The following is a 26123-nucleotide window of genomic DNA, read 5'->3' as shown; positions in this document are numbered from 1 at the left end:
GCGGTGCACTGCTGACAGTGTGACCCCACAAAGGTCTCTGGTGGGCCCCTAAAAAGCTGCAGAGGCATTAGGCTTGAGAACCGCTGTCACTCTGAGGAACAAAGGCATGACATGCCCATCAGAGCCCATGGACTGCAGGTCATCCTTGAGCAGGGTATAGAGACATGTCAACACCCTTTCTATATGCGCAATCTCCTCTGACACTGGTGCTTTGACATCCGGTGGCATGTCATGTGGGGCCTGTAGATGCACGGCAAACGTAATGGCGAGCTCACCTTGGGGACTGCAGCTCATGACAAGGGACCTCTATGTGGATCATACCTGCCCGTTGATATTGTCTCTGTCGCATACCGATCCTCACGAGCAGAGGATCACACAATGTAGGATGAGCCATACCTATTTCCATGTGATACATAAACTTGATACCTTCATGTATTTGAAGGTTCCTAACAGGGCAGGGATTGGTGTTGATGGGTACATCAGCTGCTTTCCTGGATCAACTATGTAGCATGTCGTGGCATTGCCCATCTTGACCAACACTCAGAGTGGCACAACATGACCACATCAAGATCCTTGATTTCCCCCACCATCCATACAACCTTAATGCTCCTGCCCTTTCTGGCACCCTCCCCACACACAGGATGCCTAGTGTGCCATTGCCCGCTCACAAACACAGAGCGTACACTGGTAACGAAGGGATGGTACACGATACCTCCCTTCATGCCAGCAGAGCTTTCCCACCAGTAATCCCAGACCCCCTCCCTTTAAGAATGCAGAGTGAGACCCCCTGTGTATTCCTTCTCCCTTTGAGAATGCAGAGTGAGACCCCCTGTGTATTCCTTCTCCCTTTAAGAATGCAGAGTGAGACCCCCTGTGTATTCCTTCTCCCTTTGAGAATGCAGAGTGAGACCCCCTGTGTATTCCTTCTCCCTTTAAGAATGCAGAGTGAGACCCCGTGTGTATTCCTTCTCCCTTTGAGAATGCAGAGTGAGACCCTGTAATACCCCCCTCCCTCCTCCATTTAAGAATTCAGAGTGAGAACCCTGTAATGATCCCCTCCCTCCTCCCTTTAAGAATGCAGAGTGAGACCCCTGTGTATCCTCCTCTCCCTCCTCCCTTTAAGATTGCAGAGTGAGACCCCTGCGTATCCTCCTCTCCCTCCTCCCTTTAAGATTGCAGAGTGAGACCCCTGCGTATCCTCCTCTCCCTCCTCCCTTTAAGAATGCAGAGTGAGACCCTGTAATACCCCCCTCCCTCCTCCCTTTAAGAATGCAGAGTGAGACCCTGTAATACCCCCCTCCCTCCTCCCTTTATGAAAGCAGCGTTAGACCCCTGAGTATCCCCCTCCCTCCTCCCTTCTGTAATGCAGAGTGAGACCCCTGAATAACAGAACTTACCTTCGCTGGTGACAACTTCTGCCTCTGAGGACCCGCTGGCTTTTCGAATCGTGAACGGGACGGCACGTGACAGCCGCCTGTTCAGCGAAAAATCCGGAAGTGGCAGTGGAGAGGTGGCGGGCTGCATGATCAGCAAAGGTAAGTACTCTTTACCATATGATAATTGTCCTGCCGTCGCCATGCGATGGGGGGCTGCACCAAGGTCCCACCGCCGCCGGTATTATGCAATTTACCGGCCCCCGTGTCGCGACCTGCGCCGTTGAGGGGCCGGTGAAATTGAGCCCCAGACCTGTAAAGTTGTACTGATGATGCACTTTTATTTATTTATTTTATTTTTAATTTTATTTATTTATTTAGAGATACAGCACTGAAACAGGCCCTTCGGCCCACCGAGTCTGTGCCGACCAACAACCACCCATTTATACTAACCCTACAGTAATCCCACATTCCCTACCACCTACCTACACTAGGGACAATTTACAACGACCAATTTACCTATTACCTGCAAGTCTTTAATGTGGGAGGAAACCGGAGCACCCGGCGAAAACCCACGCAGACACGGGGAGAACTTGCAAACTCCGCACAGGCAGTACCCAGAATCGAACCCGGGTCCCTGGAGCTGTGAGGCTGCGGTGCTAACCACTGCACCGCCCATGAAAATGCATATATCTGGGTTTGCATATCTGCTATGTTATTATTATGTAATATTGCTAATGAAATACTTTTTATATTTACCTTGCCTTCAAATACTTATAATATTTTGCAGAGGCTCAGCGCCAACTCTCAGACACTTCTTCCTACTTTCCTCTGGACCATGACCCCACCACCAAACATCAAGCTACTGTCCACAGGACTGTCACTGACCTCATCTCCTCTGGAGATCTTCCCTCTACAGCTTCCAATCTCATAGTCCCACAACCCCAGACAGCCCGCTTCTACCTCCTTCCCAAAATCCACAAACAGGACTGTCCCGGCAGACCCATTGTGTCAGCCTGCTCCTGCCCCACTGAACTTATTCCTTCCTATCTTGACTCTATCTTTTCTCCGCTGGTCCAGTCTCTTCCCACCTACATCCGTGACTCTTCTGACGCCCTACGTCATTTTGACCATTTCCAGTTTCCTGGCCCCAACCGCCTCCTCTTCACTATGGACGTCCAAACGCTCTACACCTCCATCCCCCACCAGGACGGTTTGAGGACTCTCCGCTTCTTCCTTGAACAGAAGCCCAACCAGTCCCCATCCACCACCACCCTCCTCCGCCTGGGTGAACTTGTCTTCAACTCCACTCACTTCCTTCAAGTAAAAGGTGTTGCTATGGGTACCCGCATGGGTCCTAGATATGCCTGTCTTTTTGTGGGATATGTCAAGCATTCTTTGTTCCAGTCCTACTCAGGCCCACTCCCCGAACTCTTTTTCCGGTACATTGATGACTGTATCGGTGCCGTTTCCTGCTCCCGCCCCGAACTGGAAAACTTTATCAACTTTGCTTCTAATTTCCACCCTTTTCTCACCTTTACATGGTCCATCTCTGACACTTCCCTTCCCTTCCTTGACTTCTCTGTCTCCATCTTTGGGGATAGGTTGTCTACTAATATCCATTATTAGCCCAACGACTCCCACAGCTACCTTGACTACACTTCTTCACACCCTGCCTCCTGTAAGGACTACATTCCATTCTCCCAGTTTCTCCATCTCCGACGCATCTGCTCTGATGATGCTACCTTCCATGACAGCGCTTCTGATATGTCTTCCTTTTTCCTCAACTGAGGAATCCCCCCCACTATGGTTGACAGGGCCCTCAACCGTGTCCGACCCATTTCCTGCACCTCTACCCTCACCCCTTCCCCTCCCTCCCAGAACCGTGACAGGGTTCCCCTTGTCCTCACTTTCCACCCCATCAGCCTCCATATCCAAAGGACCATCCTCCGCCATTTCCGCCACCTCCAGCGTGATGCCACTACCAAACGTATCTTCCCCTCCCTTCCCCTGTCAGCATTCCGAAGGGGTCGTTCCCTCCACGACACCCTGGACCACTCCTCCATTACCCCCACCACCTCGTCCCCTTCCCATGGCACCTTCCCCTGCAATCGCAGGAGGTGTAATACCTGCCCATTTACCTCCTCTCTCCTCACTATCCCAGGCCCCAAACACTCCTTTCAGGTGAAGCAGCGATTTACTTGCACTTCTTTCAATGTAGTATACTGTATTCGCTGCTCACAGTGTGGTCTCCTCTACATTGGGGAGACCAATCGCAGACTGGATGACCGCTTTGCGGAACACCTCCACTCATCCACAAGCAGGACCCTGAGCTTCCGACACACCCCCCTGCTCTCATGCTCACATCCCTGTCCTGGGATTGTTGCAGTGTTCCAGTGAACATCAACGCAAGCATCTCATTTACCGATTAGGCGCAGTACAGCCTGCCGGACTGAACATTGAGTTCAATAATTTCAGAGCATGATGGGCCCCCCATTTAACTTTCATTTTTAGTTATTTTTCTTTTTTTTCTTTTTCTTTTTTACATTTTTTACATTTTTTTGTATGTATATTTTATTTAATCTTAGTTTGTTCAGTTTGCTTACCCAGTTTTTTTCATGTCTATACTTTCTGCTGTTCAATTTTCAGTCTGTTAACACCCTATCTGTACTAATGCTTTGTCTTTCAACACACCATTAACATATTGTTTGCCTTTGCTTCATGACCTTCTGGTCAGCTATTTTGTGGCCTTGTCCAATCTACACCTTCTCCTTTGTTATCTCTTGCCCCGCCCCCGCTTTACTTGCTTATAACCTTTGACATTTCTAATATTTGCCAGTTCTGAAGAAGGGTCACTGACCCGAAATGCTAACTCTGCTTCTCTCTCCACAGTTGCTGCCAGACCTGCTGAGTATTTCCAGCATTTCTTGTTTTCATTTCAGATTTCCAGCATCCGCAGTATTTTGCTTTTATTATTACTTCTAATATTTTCCCATTTTTAGTTAATTTATACTCAATATGGTATACCATTGCATGCTTAAAATCAAGATGCATTACATTTGAAGAATAGCTTATCTCAAGCCTTTTGTTTTGCTTTCGATACAGAGCAAAAGATACTGAACAATTGAAACAGAATTTGCAGGACGAACAAGAGTCTGAACGAAAAGCCAACCAAAAACTTACTGAGATCACCAGCAAGTCTTCATACACAGTACTCTCTTTACAATTTAATTTATTGACGTACAACTTTTAACTCCTTTTGGCTAATTGTATTTTGCATTGCCACAAAACTGGCAGTGTAACTAAAATCAAATCAGTGTCTTGTCTTTGAGCCAGAAGGTTGTAGATTCAACTCCAGAGACAAAATCTGGGCTGACACTCCAGCGTAGTACTGAGAGCATGCAGCATTGTCAGAGGTGCCATATTTTGGATGAGACATTAAATCTCTTTCTTTTTCAGGTGGAAGTAAAAGATCCTATGGCACTATTTCGAAGAAGAGTAGGGAAGTTTTTCCCAGTGTCCTGTTCATATTTATTTCTTAACCAACATCACTAAAAACAGATTATCTAGTCATAATCCCATTGGCTTTTGTTGGACCATGTTATTAAGAAGACGAGTAAACTTGCAGAATGGGTGTTTAATTAGCAAATGGATTTCAGCATAGATAAGTGTGAGGTATTACATTTTGGTAAGAAAAGTAAGGAGGTCATATATTACTTACAAACTAAGAATCTAAAATGGTAAAGGAGCAAAGTGATTCAGGTGTACAAATACACAAGTCACTGAAAGTTGTGATACAAGTCACTAGCCATAACAAAAGAAACCAAGCATGAGGGTATTTATCTAGAGGGATAGAATCGAAAAGTAGAGAAATCATGCTAAACTTGTATCAAACCTTGGTTAGATAACACTTGGGAGTACTGTGTACAGTTCCAGTCGCTATATTAGAAAAAGGATATAGAGACACTGGATAGGGTGAGAAAAGATTTACAAGGATGGAACCAGAACTGTGAGGTTATACCTATCAGGAAAGGATGAACAGGCTGGGTCTCTTCTTTTCAAAAGAGAAGGCTGAGGGGTGACCTAATAATGGCCTTTAAAATTATGAAAGATTTTGACAGAGTAAACACAGAGAGTGTTTCCACTTGTGGGGAAGAGCAAAACTACAGTCAATTAATATAAGATAGTCACCAAGAAATCAAATAGGGAATTCAGAAGAAACTCCTTTATCCAGAAAATGGTGAGAATGTGAAATTCGCTGACATGGAGTGGTTGACGTGAATAATTTGGATGCATTTAAGCAGAAGCTAGATAAGCAAATGAAGCAGAAGGGAAGCTTGAGTGGAGCCCAAATTGCAGCATGGACTGGTTGGGTCGAATGGCCTGTTTCTGTGCTGAATATTCCCTGTAATTATAGGTACACAAATTAACTGCTGCATTTTCTACATTACAACAGTGACTGCACTTCAAAAAGACTTCATTGGCTGTAAAGCGCTTCAAGACATCTTCAGGTGGCGATAGGCACTATATAAATGCAGGTCTTTGCTTTTTGCCATTGGAACTTCACCTTAGTTGTAGTATAACTGCAAATTGTAGGAAGACAACTTGTTAAGCTTTAATTTTAAATTTCAAAGTTCCCAGCAGTCCTCTGAACCTTACAAAATTCACATTAAAAAAGTAGCAATTAGAATTTCAGTGGCATTCAAACTACAATGAGTGCAGCTCTACTTTTCCTTGATTTTAGGACAGTGTGTGGAGACTTTGGATAACTCGGTGCTGTTGGAACACAACATTCTCTCATTAGATACTGCTTTTAAATGTTACTGCAGTGCAACAAGAGCAGAACTCTACCAATACTGAATTCCATCAGCTTCAATAAGTTGATTCTTGTCTTATTAAACAAATACCACCTGTTTCATAAGCTCTGTAAATGTATTACACCATAAAACATTGTGATTTACTGAAGTACAGAACAGAATAAAAATGATTTTATTCATGTTTAACTACATTTTTATTTATAATTAATTTGCAGCCTTTGAGTTCAAGCACAAATTCCTTGCCAATAGAAATCCCAAGTCTTAACTTTGGGACTAAAAGCTTCATTTTTGATTTAAAAGACACTGACATGAAACGACTTACGGTGGAGATAGAAAAAGAGAAGAGAGTTTTGCCTTTTCATGAATAGATGTTGGCACAAATTCTTTAAATTGCACTATATTGAATGCATTAGATATTAGATTTAAACAAGAAAATGGTGTTTAAAAAAAAATGAAGGTAGCTCTTTCATAGTTGGAAAACTGACTAAAATATGGGCAGTAGCTTTACTCCAAAGCGTACCTCTTGGCTAAGGCCAGAAAAGTACATTGTTTAGAACACTTCACACAGAAATGCATACATCCTGGACTTCGCTAATCAGCCCTTCAAATATATTTTGCTAAATGTGTGTATTAGATAAGTAAAATCCAAAATCATACCTATCTGTTTTTTCACACAATGGATGATGTAAATCTGGAACTCTTTCCCCCCACCAAAAAGGCTGCGAATGTTGTGCCAATTTAAATTTTGAAGACCGAGACAGATTTTTGTCAGGTAACGATATTGAGGTATATGAATCAAAGCTGGATAAATGGAGTTGAGGTACTGATTAGCCTTGGTCTGAATGAATGGCCGAACTGGCCTGAGGGGCTGAATAGCATATGCCTATTCATAGTATAACTTAAAAAAAGTAGAAATCTTGAGCCCAAACAGTTTAAAAGCAGCGGAGACGGAAATGCAGCAGCTAATACCAAACAGGGAAACGTTCAAAAAGTGACACCATAGTCATCACAGAGTGAGGGATGGAGGGATTACAGCCACACGATTAATTTATCGTGAGTATTAAGAGCATAATATCCTTTAGGTAAACAGATAGACCTAAGAAGCTAAATAGCCTAAATAGATCTAAGGGGACTAAATAAACGAAGTGGAGGAAACCGATACTAAACAGATCCAATTTGCATTAAATAAGTATCTGCTATACATAAATAATCAGAATAATTAATTACTAAATAATTATCAATCCAACCAATCTGTCAGCTAATTAATACTAGATCTGAAGTGATTCTATTAGTTCTAGATATAAGTTGCAGCTAATTAAATAAATAGATTGGAGCTGGCAGCACAGGTGATGTCGCAGGACTGCAGTATCAGGGAGTTTGTGGACAGCAAGACTATCACGTTTTCCCACATCTGCAGGAAATGTCTGCCTTAAGTAACTCCAGCTCAGAGTGATTGAGCTGGAATGTGAGTTAGAGAGACTCTGACACATTAAGGAGTGGGAGGAATTTCTGGATAGTTGTTGTGGTCCATGTTGGGACCAATGACATAGGGAAGAAAAAGGAAGAGGCCCTGCAAAGGAATATAAGAAGTTAGTAAGTAAATGTTTTTAAAAAAGGACTTCACAGGTGGTAATCTCAAGATTACTACCTGAGCCATATGCTGCCTGGCGTAGGGATAGACAGAACAGCATGGCGGAAAGGTTGATGTGGGACGGAAGGGTTCCATTTTATGGGACACTGTCACCAGTACTGGGACAGAAGGAGCTGTACTGCTGGGATGGATTCCACTTGAACCAGAATGGAACCAGTGTCCTAGTGGAAAGGATAAATAGAACTGTGGATAGGACTTCAAACTAGTAAGATGAGGGAGGGATCCATGAAAATAATATAAGCCTGAAGATAAAAGAAATAGAAAATGAGAGTAAAAGCACAGACCAAGGTAAAGGAGAAGGGTAACACAGATAGTCAGGGAACAGATAGAGTTATAGAATAGAATCATAGAATAGTTACAACACAGAAGAAGGCCATTCAGCCCAGTGCGCCAGCCCTCTGCAAGAGCAATTCAGCTTGTCTCAGTCCCCCAGCCTTTTCCCGTAGCCTTGCAAATTATATTTAACTAATATAGTTACAAAACATAATTATAAAATGACTGTTTTTATTCCCTTCACTTTATTTTTAACAAATCAAATTGTCTGTACAGCAATGTGCAAAGTATCCAAAATGGGAACTAGAAGCAATAATTTGTAGTAAGGAGCCAGATGTCATTGGGATATAATTGAAACATGGCTACATAAAGAACAAGACTGGCAATTAAATATTGCAGGATATAATGTATTGAGAAAGGATAGGGAAGAAGATTGTCAGGTAGCTGAACTAATTAGAGATAACATATGGCAGTAGAAAAAGGTTCATAACCAACATTAAGATTGACCCTAACCCTAACCCTAACCCTAACCCTAACCCTAACCCTAATGGAATCCTAATGGATTGTGACAAAGGATAAGAAGGAATCAATGGGATTACTGGGGGTAATCTATGGACTACCTAATAGTGGAAGGGAAATGAAGGAAAAGATATGTAGGCAAATCTGTGAAAGATATAAAATAATAAACATGGGAGGTTTCAAATATTCTCAAATAAATTGGCAAGAAGAGGTGGAAAAAGGGGGAAAGGGAATGGAGTTTTGACAGTGAGTTCAGGACTCTTCCTTACCTTGAATGTGAGAAACCCAACAAGAGCGGATCCAGAACTGGAAATGAACACGAGCAGATAAGTAAGCATAAGAGAATATCTAGGCAATTGTAATCATAACGGAATAAGATTTAAATAATGTTTCAGCTAGGCATAATTAAGAAAGACTTCAGTAATAGATTGGAAAGAAAGCTAATTTTGAGAGGATGAGGGAAAAAAGGAAAAAAAGGACAAAGGGATAGAACAGCAGTGGAAAATATTTAAAGCAATGATCAATTGAATTCAGGAAAAATATATTTTGCTAAAAAAGAACAGACTCACCATGTATGAGATAGTGGCATAATGGTAATGTCACTGAACTAGTAATCTAGAGGCCTTGGCTAATGCCCTGGGGACATGGGCTCAATTCCCACCATGGCAGCTGCCAGAATTTAAATTCAATTAATTAATGTAAAAAAAATCAGGAATTGAAAGCTAGTCTTTGTAATGGTGCCATGAAACTATCATCGATTGTCGTAAAAACCCATTTGGCTCACTAACTTCCTTTTGGGACGGATCTCTGTCATCCTTACCTGGTCTGGCCTACATGTGACTCCAGACCAACAGCAATGTGGTTGACTTTTAACTGCCCTCTGAAATGGCCTAGCAAGTCACTCAGTTGTCAAAAGCAATTAAGAATGGACACCATATGCTGGCCTTACCAGTGATGCCCACATCCTATGAAAGAATAAAAAAAAATGGATGAATAAAGAAATAAGGGTAAAATTGAATCTAAAGAAAAAGGCATAGACTAAACGCACACAATAAAGGAGAGGATGACAAAAGGGAATATGAAGAGATTGGGAAAAAACTAAAAAAAAACAATTAGGAGAGCAAAGTGGAGATACGAAATTAAATTATCGAGGAATGCATAAAGTAATAGTAAAACATTCTACAGATACATAAATAACAAAAGAAAATAAAGATGGGGTAGGGCAACTTATGGATGCACAAGACAAACTCACAGGTAATAACTCACAGAAAAATGGCAGAAATATTGAATAGTTACTTTGCCACAGTATTTACCAGGGAAACCTACAAGGTGAACATGACTTTAGAAGCAAAGATCAAAGAAGATATAAAGGCATTTAAGATAGAAAGGTGGAGATAATTGTTCTATGATTTGCAGGTAACTGACTCTTGGGCTGTGCACCCAGCATCTTGGGTAGTGCCTTCCTCCCCTTGCAGCCCCCTGCTGGGCTCCCCTGATCACCTGCTGCCAAGGAGGGTACATCTGCCGCAGCTCACCTGGCTGCTCTGTCCAATGTCAGATTCGCCTGTTCCCAGCTGACCTCCGTTAGCTGGGCCTTGAACGCTCACCAGGCCTTCCCGTGTCATCCCCCCTCCGCCTCTCTTCCTCCTCCTCTCTTACCTCCTTCTCCCCCGATGAGCTGTCTCCTTCCAGGGCCTCACTGTCCTCAAAGTCCACACCTCTCTGGAAAGACATGTTATGGAGAACGCAGCAAATCACCACAATGACCGAGACTGTTCTTTTTTTAGCAAAATATATTTTTCCTGAATTCAATTGATCATTGCAGGAGGGTATTGGAGTGTGCCACCTGACCGATCCAGGCACCAGATTCACATCCTCCGAAACCCAATGGCCTACTCAATGGTTGGCCTGCTGAGCAGGTGGTATTGGTTGTTTCACCTCTGTGCCTCTGTCTGGGGCTCCTGTACAGAGGTCTGTAGCCATCTCTTCAAGGGATTTTCCCTTGTCCCCTTGGATTCAGCTATGCACTTTGGGGGATGGAGTGAAGGACCAAGGAATCCTGGACTAGTGGAGGATGAAGGAGTCATGGCAGCTGCCAGGAAAGCGAGCACACACATGGAGGAAACTCTTAAATAAAAACAAGAAATTCTGGAAATACTCAGAGGAAACTCTTGTTGTGGTCACAGACCAGTTGGATGTTCAGGAAGTAGAAGCCCTTCCTGTTGATGGATCTCACTGGCCGTTCGCTGGATTCCTTGATATTCACATGGATACAATCGATGATGCCCTGCACCTGAAGGAATCCATCGATGGCATTCAACCCTAGTGTCCTCTGTGCCAACACAAGCCCATCTGTGTCAAAATGAGTGTAGTCCCTGTCCTCTGAAAAGGGCATCTGTGACCTGCCTGATGGCCTAATATGATGCTGACTGTGAGATGTCACCGAGGTCCACAGCTGATCCCTGGAACGGACGGGCTGCATAGAAGTTCAGGGCAATGCAGACCTTGACGGCTGCAGGTAGGGGCTGCAGTGGGGGCTGTGAGGCCTCAGGTCATTGTGGATCACAGCACACAGGTCCAAGGCCATCTGCCTGGATAAGCACATGCCTCCTACATCACTGGCACTTTGTCATTTGCAGGTAGCTGACTGTTGGGCAGTAGACCCGATGTCTTGGATAGCACCTTCCTCCCCTTGCAGTCCCCTGCTGCTCTCCTCTGGCCTCCTGCTGTCCAGGAGGTTTCATCAGCCGCAGCTCATCCTGGCTGCTCTGTCCAATGTAAGAGTTGCCTGTTCCCATTTAACCTTTGTCAGCTGGGTTTTGAATGCTCACCAGGCCTTCCCGTGCCAACCCTAACTGCCACTATGATTCCAACGGGCTCACTTCCCTATCCAATTTGATGGCACTCTTCAATGTAACATTTAACTCTTCCAGCTTCAACAATATCAGCACTAAGACACATCTGAGGCAGCTAAGCTGTATTTGCTGCCTCTGCTTTAATTTAATCAGCCAGCTCTTCCCATAGCCCTCATGTCCCTCTGCAATGCTTACATCTTCATCATGCTGTTGTGTTTCACCCATGGTGTTTTCCCCATTCCCAGAATTTAAAAATAGCTCCCTGCTCCTGACAAACCTGCTAATGAGCTCTTCATTGGGCTCAACAGGCAATTAATTGGGTGGAGGCACCCAACCTGATCTCTCCCTGCCGTCTGAAGTTTAAAAATAGCATCACGTTCCGGAGGCAGCGGGACCCAGTGCCAACCTCTGAGAACGTGATCTTCAAATTGTGCTTGCTGCCCTTCCTGCTGTCTGCGGGGTTTGAAAATCTGGCCTTTGGTCTCATATTATAAAAAGAATATTGGAGAAACAGTAACAAAGATTCACCAGAAAGGATAGGCTGAATGTGCTTGGGGCTCTTTCCTCTAGAGAAGAAAAGGCTCAGGGCATTAAGATAATGAAAGGGTTTGATAGGGTAAACATAAAAAAAATGTTTCCCCCTTGTAGTGGAGTGCAAAACTAGAAGTCATAAATATAAGATAGTCACTAATAAATCCAATATGGAATTCAGGAGAAACTTCTTTACCCAAAGAATAGAAGAATTGTGAAACATGCTGCCACGAGTAGCTGTTGAGGCAAATAACACAGACACGTTTAAGGGCAAGCTAGATAAACACATAAGAGAGGAAGAAATCGAAGGATATGCTGATCGGGCTAGATGGAGTAAGGTGGGAGGAGGCTTGTGTGGAGCATAAACGCCAGCATAGACTATTTGGGCTGAATAGCCAGTTTCTGTACTCTGCACGCAATGTATACTATAGTCATGGAGAGGGACAGGAGCAGACGGGATGGGAAAATATTTAATTGGGGGAGGGGGAATTACAATGTTATTAGGCAGGAACTGGGGCGCATAAATTGGGAACAGATGTTCTCAGGGAAATGCATGACAGAAATGTGGAGGTTGTTTAGGGAGCACTTGCTGCGACTGCTGGATAGGTTTGTCCCGATGAGGCAGGGAAGGGATGGTCGGGTGAAGGAACCTTGGATGACAAGAGATGTGGAACAGCTAGTCAAGAGGAAGAAGGAAGCTTACTTAAGGTTGAGGAAGCAAGGATCAGACAGGGCTCTAGAGGGTTACAAGGTAGCCAGGAAGGAACTGAAGAATGGACTTAGGAGAGCTAGAAGGGGACATGAAAAAGTCTTGGCGGGTAGGATTAAGGAAAATCCCAAGGCGTTCTACACTTATGTGAGGAACAAGAGGATGGCCAGAGTGAGGGTAGGGCCGATCAGGGATAGTGAAGGGAACTTGTGCCTGGAGTCGGAGGAGGTAGGGGAGGTCCTAAATGAATACTTTGCTTCAGTATTCACTAGTGAGAGGAACCTGGTCGTTTGTGAGGACAGCGTGGAACAGGCTGATATGCTTGAACAGGTTGAGGTTAAGAGGGAGGATGTGCTGGAAATTTTGAATGATATGAGGACAGATAAGTCCCCGGGGCCAGACGGGATATACCCAAGGATATTACGGGAAGCGAGGGAAGAGATTGCCGCGCCTTTGGCGATGATCTTTGCGTCTTCACTGTCCACTGGAGTAGTACCGGATGATTGGAGGGTGGCAAATGTTGTTCCCTTGTTCAAGAAAGGTAATAGGGATAACCCTGGGAATTATAGACCAGTCAGTCTTACGTTGGTAGTGGGCAAATTATTGGAGAGGATTCTGAGAGACAGGATTTATGATTATTTGGAAAAGCATGGTTTGGTTAGAGACAGTCAGCATGGCTTTGTGAGGGGCAGGTCATGCCTCACAAGCCTTATTGAATTCTTTGAAGATGTGACAAAACACATTGATGAAGGAAGAGCAGTGGATGTGGTGTATATGGATTTTAGCAAGGCGTTTGATAAGGTTCCCTATGGAAGGCTCATTCAGAAAGTAAGGAGGCATGGGATACAGGGAAAGTTGGCTGTCTGGATACAAAATTGGCTGGCCCATAAAAGACAGAGGGTGGTAGTAGATGGAAAGTATTCAGCATGGAGCTCGGTGACCAGTGGTGTTCCACAAGGATCTGTTCTGGGACGTCTGCTCTTTGTGATTTTTATAAATGACTTGGATGAGGAAGTGGAAGGCTGGGTTAGCATGTTTGCTGATGACACGAAGGTTGCTGGAGTTGTGGATCGTGTGGAAGGCTGTTGTAGGTTGCAACGGGACATTGACAGGATGCAGAGCTGGGCTGAGAAGTGGCAGATGGAGTTCAACCTGGAAAAGTGTGAAGTGATTCATTTTGGAAGGTCGAATTTGAATGCAGAATACAGGCTTAAAGACAGGATTCTTGGTAGTGTGGAGGAACAGAGGGATCTTGGGGTCCATGTCCATAGATCGCTCAAAGTTGCCACCCAAGTTGATTGGGTTGTTAAGAAGGCGTATGGTGTGTTGGCTTTCATTAACAAGGGGATTGAGTTTAAGAGCCGCAAGGTTATGCTGCAGCTCTATAAGGCCCTGGTTCGACCTTTCTTTTTCTTTTGGGCCTCCTTATCTCGAGAGACAATGGATACGCGCCTGGAGGTGGTCAGTGGTTTGTGAAGCAGCGCCTGGAATGGCTATAAAGGCCAATTCTAGAGTGACAGGCTCTTCCACAGGTGCTGCAGAGAAATTTGTTTGTTGGGGCTGTTGCACAGTTGGCTCTCCCCTTGCGCCTCTGTCTTTTTTCCTGCCAACTACTAAGTCTCTTTGACTCGCCACATTTTAGCCCCGTCTTTATGGCTGCCCGCCAGCTCTGGCGAACGCTGGCAACTGACTCCCACGACTTGTGATCAATGTCACAGGATTTCATGTCGTGTTTGCAGACGTCTTTATAGCGGAGACATGGACGGCCGGTGGGTCTGACACCAGTGGCGAGCTCGCTGTACAAAGTGTCTTTGGGGATCCTGCCATCTTCCATGTGGCTCACATGGCCAAGCCATCTCAAGCGCCGCTGACTCAGTAGTGTGTACAAGCTGGGGATGTTGGCCGCCTCGAGGACTTCTGTGTTGGAGATACGGTCCTGCCACCTGATGCCAAGTATTCTCCGGAGGCAGCGAAGTTGGAATGAATTGTGACGTCGCTCTTGGCTGACATACGTTGTCCAGGCCTCGCTGCCATAGAGCAAGGTACTGAGGACACAGGCCTGATACACTCGGACTTTTGTGTTCCGTGTCAGTGCGCCATTTTCCCACACTCTCTTGTCCAGTCTGGACATAGCAGTGGAAGCCTTTCCCATGCGCTTGTTGATTTCTGCATCTAGAGACAGGTTACTGGTGATAGTTGAGCCTAGGTAGGTGAACTCTTGAACCACTTCCAGAGTGTGGTCGCCAATATTGATGGATGGAGCATTTCTGACATCCTGCCCCATAAGGCCCTGGTTCGACTACACTTGGAATATTGTGTTCAGTTCTGGTCGCCTCATTATAGGAAAGATGTGGAAGCTTTAGAGAGGGTGCAGAGGAGATTTACCAGGATGCTGCCTGGACTGGAGGGCATGTCCTACGAAGAAAGATTGAGGGAGCTAGGGCTTTTCTCATTGGAGCGAAGAAGGATGAGAGGTGACTTGATAGAGGGGTACAAGATGATGAGAGGCATAGATAGAATGGATAGTCAGAGACTTTTTCCCAGGGTGGAAAAGACTATCACCAGGGGGCATAATTTTAGGGTGATTGGAGGAAGGTTTCGGGGAGATGTCGGAGGTAGGTTCTTTACACAGAGAGTGGTGGGTGCGTGGAATGCGCTGCCAGCGGTGGTAGTAGAAGCAGATACTTTAGGGGCATTTAAGCGACTCTTGGATAGGTACATGGATGATAGTAGAATGAAGGGTAGGTCGTTACTTAGATCTTAGAGTAGGTTAAAGGTTCGGCACAACATCGTGGGCCAAAGGGCCTGTACTGTGCTGTACTGTTCTATGTTCTATGTAACTACTTACAGTAAATGTCTTTGCTCATGAAGATTTTTTATTCTAAATAATCTTTCGATTTTTATCAAAAGTTAGCCTCAGCTATTTACAAAGAGTAATGTATCTAAGTTTGCTGATGATACAAAGGTAGGTGGAAATGCAAGTTGGGAGGAGGACAGAGAGGCTGCAAAGAGATTTAGACAGGTTAAGTGAGTGGATAACAAGGTGGCAGATGGAGTATAATGTGGGGAAGTGTGAGGTTATTCACTTTGGTCGTAAGAATAGAAGAGCAGAATTTTTTTTTAAAAGGCGTGAAACTCATAAATGTTGATGTTCAGAGAGACTTGGGTGTGCTCGCACAATGTATACCAAGTTAGCATGCAGGTACAGCAAGCAATTAGGAAGGCAAATGGCATGTTGGCTTTTATTGCAAGGGGATTGGAGTACAAGAATAAAGAGGTGTTGCTACAATTGTACAGGGCTTTGGTGAGACCACACCTGGAATACTGTGTGCAGTTTTGGTCTCCATATTTAAGGAATGATATACTTGCATTAGAAACAGTAGAGCAAAGGTTCATTGTATTCACTGAGGTTCACTCATCCCTGGGATGAGAGGGTTGTCCTATGATGAGAGGCTAAGTAAATTGGGCCTATACTCTCTGGAGTTTAGAAGAATGAGAGATAATCTCATTGAAACTTACAAGATCCTGAAGGGATTTGACAGAGTAGACACTGAGAGGTGGTTTCTGCTGGCTTGGGAGTCTAAAACGCTGGGGCACACTCTCAAGATAAGGGGCTGAGCATTTACGACTGAGATGACGAAAAATTTCTTCACTCAAAGGGTTGCGAATCTTTGGAATTCTCTACTCCAGAGCATAGTGGAGGCTCCATTGTTGGATATATTTAAGGCTGGGATAGACAGATTTTTGGGTTTCAGGGAATCATAGAAACATAGAAAATAGGAGCAGGAGTAGGCCATTCGGCCCTTTGGGCCTGCTCCGCCATTCGAAAAAGATCGTCTAATTCAGTACCCTGTTCCCGCTTTCTCCCCATATCCCTCGATCCCTTTGGCATTAAGAAATATATTTATCTCCTTCTTGAATGTATTTAATGATTTGGCCTCCACTGCCTTCTGCGGTAGAGAATTCCACAGGTTCACCACCCTCTGAGTGAAGAAATTTCTCCTCATCTTGGTTCTAAATGGCGTACCCCCTATCCTGAGACTGTAACCCCTGGTTCTGGACTCCCCAGCCATTGGGAACATCCTCCTTGCATCTAGCCTGTCTAGTCCTGTTCGACTTTTATACGTTTCTATGAGATCCCCTCTCATTCTTCTAAACTCTAGTGAATATAGGCCTAGTTGACTCAATCTTTCCTCATACATCAATCCTGCCATCTCAGGAATCAGCCTAGTAAATCTTCTTTGCACTCCCTCCATGGCAAGAACATCCTTCCGCAGATAAGGAGACCAAAACTGCACACAATACTCCAGATGTGGTCTCACCAAGGCCCTGTATAACTGCAGTAAGACATCCTTGCTCCTGTACTCAAATCCTCTTGCAAATGAAGGCCAACATACCATTTGCCTTCCTAATTGCTTGCTGCATCTGAATGCTTGCTTTCAGCGACTGGTGTACAAGGACACCCAGGTCTCGTTGCCCCTCCCCTTTCCCAGTCTATCACCATTCAAGGGATATGAGGAGCAGGCGGGAATGTGGAGTTGAAGCTCAAGATCAGCCATGATCATATTGAATGGCAGGGCAGGCTCCACAGGCTGTGTGGTCGACTCCTGCTCCTGTTTCTTATGTCCTTGTGTAACTGAGCTATCAGTTCTGTAAAATCGACTGAATTTATCCTGTGGAGTTAAATGGAACATGAAGTTGCCTGTGTAAAAATACAACAATGAAAGCAGCAATTTCTTTTTGTTTTTTGTTAGTTTTTTATTAGCCTTTACAAGATTCAAGTATGTGTCTAAATTGTTACACACATATGGATTACAAAACACATCAGATAGACATTCCAGCTGTTTTCTGACAGTAAAATGTGGCCATTGAGGTATTGGTCAATTGGTGAGGAGATGATGACAGGTTCTATAACTGTTTTATGTTAGAATGGGGTCTGAATTATGTGGGTTGCGAACTTCTGAAATTTCGAGTGCAGTGTCTTTTCCTTGGCTTACTTTGGCTTGCTTTTCCAACTCGCAGAAGAGAGAATGCTAGATCAGCAACTGTTTGAGTGACCCCATGTTAAGTGCATCCTTTAGAGAAGGATCCAGTATATATTTTGTAGACTTTATCTTCCTGTATAGAAATTTTCAATAAAGTTTTTATCTGAATTTTTATGCAAAATTATAGTTTAATATCTTCTTCCTAACTGACTCTCTAATCCCATTTTCATACCAAGAGTATACTTGTTCTTCCCATTCTTCCCAATTCTCTATCATCTGATCAATGTTAATAAATGTGAAGTCATTCATTTTGGTAGGAGTAACAGTAAAAAGGATTATTACTTGAATGGTAAAAAGTTGCAGCATGCTGCTATGCAGAGGGACCTGGGTGTCCTTGTGCATGAATCACAGAAGGTTGGTCTGCAGGTACAGCAAGTAATTAGGAAGGCAAATGGAATTTTGTCCTTCATTGCTAAAGGGATTGAGTTTAAAAGCAGAGAGGTTATGTTGCAGCTGTATAAGGTACTGGTGAGGCCGCACCTGGAGTACTGTGTGCAGTTTTGGTCTCCTTATTTGAGAAAGGATGTACTGGCACTGGAGGGGGTGCCGAGGAGGTTCACTAGGTTGATTCTGGAGTTGAGGGGGTTGGCTTATGAGGAGAGTCTGAGTAGATTGGGATTATATTCATTGGAATTCAGAAGATTGAGGGGGGATCTTATAGAAACATATAAAATTATGAAGGGAATAGGTAAGATACAAGTAGAGAGGATGTTTCCACTGACAGGTGAAGCTAGGACAAGAGGGCATAGCCTCAAGATTAGAGGGAGCAGATTTAGGACTGAATTGAGAAGGAACTTCTTCACCCAGAGGGTTGTTAATCTATGGAATTCCTTGCCCAGTGAAGTAGTTGACGCTTCTTCAGTAAATGTTTTTAAAGCTAAGGTAGATATCTTTTTGAACAATAAAGGAATTAAGGGATACGGTGAGAGCGCGGGTAAGTGGATCTGAGTCCACGAAAAGATCAGCCATGATCTTATTGAATGGCGGAGCAGGCTCGAGGGGCCGGATGGCCTACTCCTGCTGCTAGTTCTTATGATCTTATGATCAGTATATGATCTGTCATATATTGCATATAATGAAAACATTAAACTAAGCAGAAATTGGAGATGCAAAATCTTCTCTAACAAATGTGCTGGCTCGAGTTAATTTGTTTATGAGAAAGCTAAATTAGTGCTTTATTAAATGAATGTAAATTAAATTTTGATTACTGTTTCTGTTTAAAGTACTTAAAGCTAGGGGCCTCAATATCTCAGTGGATTAGCAAACTGTCCTTTCATTTCCAGTGCCTGTCTTGCAGCATAAAATTCATTTGACAGTTGTTGGCAATTTCCCTGAGACTATCCATAAGGAGAGTTTGCATGAGAAATGAGCATGTCACATTGCTGCAGTAGTGGTGCTTTTCTGAGACTGGGGTTATGGTGATTTTGTTGGGCCAGAGTAAAGAGAGGAATACTCTTAATGAAAATGGATGCCAAAAGCAGAATAGTGTACTTTAATACTTCACCTTGATGAAGACCAAAGCATTAAAACAGAAATAAAAGTGTTTAAGTCTTGTGATGTCTTCAATACGGTTGCTCTCTAAGGTGACTGATTGAAGGTTATTCCAGTGAGTGAGGAGGCATTGATGAAGATTTATGGCTGTACTTTAGCCAATTACTTCTGAACTTATTTCTCTAGATAATAATCACAAAAACTCAGGATGAAGTAATACATGCTTGGTATAATATTTTGATGGCTCACGAGAGAAATTCAAATCATATGTACATGGAGGCATAATCAATCCTTGTGGGAAATGTTTTCGGCTTAGAACCAAAATAGGAACCCTCTCACCTTTATGTTTGATTGTTTCAAGATTATTCTATGAATTAGAGTGAAATGTAACAATAAAACTTTAATAGCTGGATTTTCCTTCCTTTTACCATGTATTTCTGGGTATTGCTGGGACAGTAAAAACGGGAAACTGTAAGAGACTTAGGATAGACAGCAGCAGAGCCATTTTTATATGAAGGATGGGAAGCTGCTGACTGCACATCTGGAGTTAGTGATTGAAGCAGAGGCCATGTCTACATTTAAAATGTATTAGCTGGTTACGGGAGGAAAGGAAGATAAAGAGATATGGGACCAGGTTTGGCATATGCTTGTGCGAAGGATAAACACCACTTTAGATTGGTTGGGTTCCATGGCCTGCTTTCTGTTTATTGTGATTTCTGTTTACTTGTATGCAAAGTAAAGTGGGTGATAGAGCTTACCACTTTACACTTCAAAAAATGGCCAGCAAACTTTTATTGAACTAAAACCACCATTCTGCAGTACTGCTCACTCTGACCTCACCCCACTGCTTTTAACTGATCGCTACAGCACTTTTCCCAGTTAGTGTCCCAAACCTAACCTCTGAGACCGCCAAGCTGGTTTAGAGGCAGTAGTGGCAGCACATCATGAGTTGGATCTGCCCATGTGAAACGCATTGGGACATATCTACCACCTTAAAGGTGCTATGTAAATAAAAGTTGTTGATGTAGCATTGAGAAGGCTACCTTGGTTCTGATATCTAAAGCTTTATGTAACTTTTTCTGGACATTGATTTTTGCTGTTTGCTGCTCTGGAGCTTCTCAGAAGACTTCTCCAACCATTTCAAATACACACGAGATAAAGCATTTTCCTTTTCGATGGGATAAATTGATTTCCCAATGATTCCTATGTTTTAAGAATAAATGGGAGACACTAGTTTGGAAGATCTTATAGTGAGGAATCACAGAAACCATTTGTTTCCCATACATAGCTACCTATTCCACAAGATTTACAGACCTATAAAACAGAGAGTGAGCAGTCCAGTTCTTTAGTTAGGCAGGGTTCCCACAGATGCAAGGGTAATTCATGTGACATTGGCAATCCCCTCAATTTAATTGATAGGAAATGTTTTAATTCAGTAATCATCCAGAAAGTGTGTGATGCCACCTTATCCTGCATGCTATGCCTGCTGCCTAGAAAGTTGTCATGATCGTTTTATTGTGGTGATCAAGGATATCTCTTTAGTCTTGGCTTTTCACTCCAATAAGGCATTCACAGACTGGGCAAGGTTTGAATAGAGCAGGCCATAGCCATTTGGAGGTCTCAGTTTAGGTGCCTGAATAAATCTAGTGATGCTCTGCAATACAACCCAGCAAGAGTTCCCAGAACCAATGTTACTTGATGACTGCATTCTGCATAAAACCACTACGCAGAAAGAACCAGTATTTTCTGAATCTGAAACAGATAATGCTGATTCAGAAGAGGGAAAGGCTGTCTTTACCCACATAAGGAGAAAGGTGAAGCAAGGAAAAGAAGTGGAGCAAGAGTCATTAAGAAGGAAGCAACCTATAGCTGAGTGCCTTCACTAAATGCAAGTTGAGAAACAGAATAAAATATTTCTTCTTTATCTGTTCTTCTTCCCTACTCATGCATCCACAAGTACCTGAAAAATAGATCCATTTTCAGAGGTCTCTGTACCTTGCATTCATAGAAGTTGAATGTCATCATCCAAGTTCACTAAGTCGTAAACATCCCCAGAAATAAACTCTGATGTCCATAAGGTCAAATAATTTTTACTTTCCACAACAGGCATTAAAATTCAACAACGGGTTCCAATACTTTCCTGCATTCTATCTGCAGCTATTTCTTACCACCATGTCTGCCCTTTCTGGCAGCTGTCTTCTTTGTTAAGGTGACTCTCCTGTTGGCGAAGCTGGTGTTCTGAGTGACTTGCTTCCATTTGTCATTCTGTTGCATTGTCAAGCGGAGCTAGGCCGAAGTCTTGAAGCTCCCTCGAGGATGGCTTTGGAGGAGACCTTAAAGGTTTAGGGACATTGTCACTATCATGAAAAACATCAACATCAGTTATCACTCCTTGCAGCCCTTGTCCATAGCACAGTGTTTGATGCTATTAGTCATTGTCATTAGAAATAATCCCAGTAAAGTCTTGGAATCCCTATGAAAGTTTGTTCAGATTGATCATCAAAGCATCTATCTGAGCAATGATAGGTACCATTCTGGAAGTCACTAGTATACTTAGAAGTTCTTCCTGGTACCTTTTTGCTCCAAAGGTCTGCTTGACTGTCACTCTCTACAGAGTGTCCTGCATGTCTTGAGAAACCTCCTGCACCGTGTTGCAGATGCTTGCAGTGAATTCTCCTTATTTCAGTATCACTTCAACCGTATACAGAATAAAATATTTCTTCTTTATCTGTTCTTCTTTCGACCGTATACATTGGTGCATGTGGGAACATGGTGCAGAGGGGGAAAGAGGGACTCCTTTTCCGATCTTTTTTAGCCTCCAGCAGCTGGTGAATCTTCTTCCTTTAACTCCAAGGTAGATGATTCGTTGTTGATGTTTTATCTTTTATCTTTCAAAACTCAGGTAATTTTAGAAATTGTAAGATTTTTATTTGGTAATACTAGTTAAGCTTATATTGGGAGACAGTGAGAGTTAATTAAGAAAGTGATTACATAATTAAAGTAAATTAACTAATAGCATAAGTAACAATGGCAGGACAGGTGTTATGTTGCAGCTGTGGTATGTGGGAGCTTTTGGATGCCAAGGCAATCCAGGGCAAACACATCTTCAGAAAGTGTAAGGAGCTAGAGGAATTCCAGATCAGGATCGTTGATCTGGAAGCCAAACTGTAAACACTGCACAACATAAGGGAGGGGGAGAAATACCTGGACATTTTGTTCCAGAAGTCGGTCACACCACTTAGTACAGGGTCATCTGTTTTGGTCAGCCGTGAGGGACAGGAGGATGTGACAGTGAGCGAGGCAGGTAAAGGAACCAAGCAGACTGTAGTGGAGGAGCCTCAGACTTTGCAATTGTCAAACAGGTTTGAGGTGCTTTCAACCTCTGTGGATGAAAACGAGGTGTGCAAGGTGGATGAGCAGACTGGCCATTGCACTATGGTACAGGAAGCCATTCAAGTTGGGGGAGCACAAAGGAATGTAGTGATAGTAGGGGATAATATAGTGAGGGGGATTGACACTGTTCTGTGCAGCCAAGAGCGTGAGTCCAGAAGGCTGTGTTGCCTACCCAGGGCCAGGGTTTGGGACATCAGTTCAGGGCTGGACAGGAACTTGGAGTGGAGGGGGAGGATCCAGTGGTCGTGGTCCATGTAAGTACCAACGACATAGTTAGGACTAGGACCTTGGACAGTATGAGGAGCTAGGCACCAAATTGAAGAGCAGAACCTCAAGGATAATAATCCCTTGATTATTACCTGAGCCATGTGCCAATTGGTAGAGGGCACATAAGATTAGTGAAATGAATATGTGGCTCAAAGACTGGTGTGGGAGACGTGGGTTTCGATTCATGGGGCACTGGCACCAGTACTGCCGAAAGTGGCGGCTGTACCGTTGGGGCGATCTGCACCTGAACCATGCTGGGACCAGTGTTCTAGCAAACCGTATAACTAGGGAAGTAGAGAGGGCTTTAAACTAATCAAGGTGAGTGAGGGATCAAGCTTGAATGGATGTAGAAAATCAAGGGGTAGAGTCAAGGCAGGAGAGCAGAATAGCACGATGGGAAATAAAGGTCAGAGAATGGCAGGAAGAGACAGAGAGAAAAAACCTAATAACACACCAACAGTCAAGACTAGATGTTACAAAGATAACAAAAAGACAAAACTAAAGGCTCTGTATCTGAGTGCATGTAGCATTCATAACAAAGTAGACGAACTGATAGCGCACATTGAAGCAAATAAATATGATCTGATAGCCATTACAGAGACGTGGCTGCAGGGTGACAAGGATCTCCCCTTGACATTCAATGGCATTATGATTGCTAATCCCCCATTATCAGCATCCTGGGGGTTACCAGAGCAGAAACTGAACTGGAGTAGCCATATAAATACTGTGGCTACAAGAGCAGATCAGAGGCTAGGAATCCTGAGGCGAGTAACTCACCTCCTGACTCCCCAAAGCCTATCCATCATCGACAAGGCACAAATCAGGAGCATGATGGATTACTCTCCACTTGCCTGGATGGGTGCAGCTCCAACAACACTCAAGTAGCTCGTCACCATCCAGGACAGAGCAGCCCACTTGATTGGCACCCCATCCACAAACATTCACTCCCTCCACCACTGAAGCACTGTGGCAACAGTGTGCACCACCTACAAGATGCACTGCAGCAATGCACCAAGGCTCCTTCGACAGCACCTTCCAAATCCGTGACCTCTATCACCTCAAAGGACAAGGGCATCAACTGCACGGGAACACCAGCACCTGCAAGTTCCCCTCCAAGCCGCACACCATACTGACTTGGAACTATATCACCATTGCTTCACTGTCACTGGGTTAAAATCCTGGAACTCCCTTCCTAACAGCATTGTGAAATTACCTATCCCACATGGACTGCCGCAGTTCAAGAAGGCAGCTCACCACCACCTTCTCAAGGGCAATTAGGGATGGGGAATAAATGCTGGCCTTGCCAGTGAAGCCCACATCCCATGAATGAGTAAAACAAAATTTGGTCCTGAATATTGAGAGATATTTGAGAAGAAGAATAAGAAGCTAGCATTCTTAGTCAAGGATGGCATTGGTGTAATAGTTAGAGTTGACCTTGGTTCAGGAGATCAGGATGTAGAATTGGTTTGGGTGGAGATGAGGAATAGTAGGTGAAAGAAGTCACTAGTGGGAGTGGTCTACAGGCCCCCTAACAGTAACCATAATGTAGGACGAAGTATACAAGAAGAAATATTGGGTGCTTGTGATAAAGGGATGGCAATAATCATGGGTGATTTTAATCCACGTATAAACTGGAAAAATCAGATTGGCAATAGTAGCCTGGATGAGGGGTTCATAGAATGCTTTCGAGTTAGTTTCTTGGAGCAGCACATTCTGGAACCAACCAGAGAGCAGGTTGTATTAGACTTGGTATTGTGTAATGTGAAAAGATTAATTAATGACCTCAGAGTAAAGGCATCTCTAGATAGCAGCGACCACAATATGATTGAATTTTGCATCCAGTTTGAAAAAGAGAGGAGTGGACCTAAGACTAGTATTTTAAACTTAAATAACGGCAACTATGTGGGCATGAAAGCTGAGCAAGCTGAAGTGAACTGGGTGACTGGACTAGGAAATAGATCAATAGAGAAGCAGTGGCAGACATTCGAGGGGATATTTCAGAATACTCAGGATAAGTATATTCCTGCTATAAAGAAAATTTCTAAGGGGAGGACCCACCATCTGTGGTTAACTAAAGAAGTTAAAGAATGCATCAAACTTAAGGAAAAGGCATATAATTGCGCAAAGATAAGTGGCAGGTCAGATGATTGGTCAGAATATAAAGAACAGCAGAGAATGACTAAAAGGTTAATCAGGAGAAAGAAATTAGAGTATGAGAGGAAGCTAGCTAGAAATGTAAAAAAGGATAGCAAGAGTTTCTACAGGTATTTAAAAAGGAAAAGAGTAAGTAATGTGAGTGTTGGTCCTCTAGACAGTGAGAATGGGGAGTTAATAGTAGATAATAAGGAAATGGCGGATGAAATGAACAAATATTTTGCTTCTGTCTTCACTATAGAGGATACAAAAACATTCCAGTAATAGCTGTAAATCAGGAGGTGGAAGGAAGAGAGGAACTTGGTGAAATTACAATCGCCAGGCAAACGGTACTGACCAAAATGATGGGGCTGCGGGCTGACAAGTCCCTGGGTCATGATGGGCTTCATCCTAGTGTCTTAAAAGAGGTGGCTAATGAGGTAGTAGATGCGTTGGTGTTAAATTTTCAAAATTTGCGAGATTCTGGAAAGGTTCCATCAGACTGGAAAGTTGCAAATATAACCCCTCTATTCAAGAATGGGGGGGAGACAGAAAACAGGTAACTAGAGGCCAGGCCATGGGGAAGGTGTTAGAATCGATTATTAAGGAGGCTATAGCTGGGAACTTAGAAAAATTCAAGGTAATCGGGAATAGTCAGCATGGCTTTGTGAAAGGGAGATCATGTTTAGCCAATTTGTTGGAGTTCTTTGAAGGAGTACTATGTGGCGTGGATAAAGGGGAGCCCGTTGACGTACTGTACTTGGATTTCCAGAATGCATTTGACAAGGTGCCATATAACAGGCTATTGCGCAAATTAGGAGCTCATGGTGTAGTGGGTAACATATTAGCATGGATAGAACATTGGCTGGCTGGCAGAAAACAGAGAGTATGCATAAATGGGTCCTTTTCTGATTGGCAGGATGTGACGAGCGGAGTCCTACAGGAGTCTGTGCTGGGGCCTCAACCTTTTACAATTTATATCAATGATTTAGATGAGGGGAGTGATGGCATGGTAGCTAAATTTGCAGATGACACAAAGATAGGTAGGAAAGTATGTTAAGAGGAC

The 26123-nt window shown here is 43.6% G+C and overlaps 1 pseudogene; it reads left to right on the top strand.

The window, feature by feature from the left end:
* The window catches only part of LOC137382919 (merlin-like), an 80361-nt pseudogene that overhangs the window by 39866 nt on the left and 14372 nt on the right, over positions 1 to 26123 (top strand).

This window comes from Heterodontus francisci, chromosome 23 (assembly GCF_036365525.1).
Source record: "Heterodontus francisci isolate sHetFra1 chromosome 23, sHetFra1.hap1, whole genome shotgun sequence".
In the NCBI taxonomy this organism is placed as follows: domain Eukaryota; kingdom Metazoa; phylum Chordata; class Chondrichthyes; order Heterodontiformes; family Heterodontidae; genus Heterodontus; species Heterodontus francisci.
This window is presented reverse-complemented; position numbering and strand designations above follow the sequence as displayed.